The sequence below is a fragment of the Dioscorea cayenensis genome, chromosome 19 (genome assembly GCF_009730915.1).
Source record: "Dioscorea cayenensis subsp. rotundata cultivar TDr96_F1 chromosome 19, TDr96_F1_v2_PseudoChromosome.rev07_lg8_w22 25.fasta, whole genome shotgun sequence".
Lineage (NCBI taxonomy): Eukaryota > Viridiplantae > Streptophyta > Magnoliopsida > Dioscoreales > Dioscoreaceae > Dioscorea > Dioscorea cayenensis.
In genome coordinates, this window is record NC_052489.1 from 8,776,229 (window position 1) to 8,776,786 (window position 558).

The following is a 558-nucleotide window of genomic DNA, read 5'->3' on the forward strand; positions in this document are numbered from 1 at the left end:
AAGGGTGTGTCATTACCTCACTTGTACATCAAAGGAGATTGAACTCTAATGATTGTGGAAGATGCACGACCATCTAACAAATGAAAAAAAACTCTCCCCAAAGTGATAAAGCCTAACTAGTAATCTGAAAGAAAAAAATAAAATCAGCAAATGTAAGAAACGAAGACAATTGGGATGCTATAGAAAACTAAAGCATGAAAAGTAAAATCCAAGGAAAGAGATTTCTCCCTAAAGAATTTCACTGTTATTTGCCCTGAAATCCTTTCTCTTCACCTTATTTAATAATTGAATAGATTCTCACCTTACTTACATAGTGGAGCCAAACATGAGAAAGGGCTACCGTGAGGAGTGTGTCCAGCTACCACCTATATGCTAAAAGAAAGTTAGGATTAGGCTCGATTTAAGGAGTATGATGTGGAAGGTGTCATTAAAATGAATGCAAGTGAAGAACCTAGATAGAGTGTAATATGCCCAATCTTGAGGCTTGAGATTAGAAAGAAATCCATCCGTGTACACGCTTTATTTTTAATTGCTTGATGATGAGCTTAGGTTATGTTT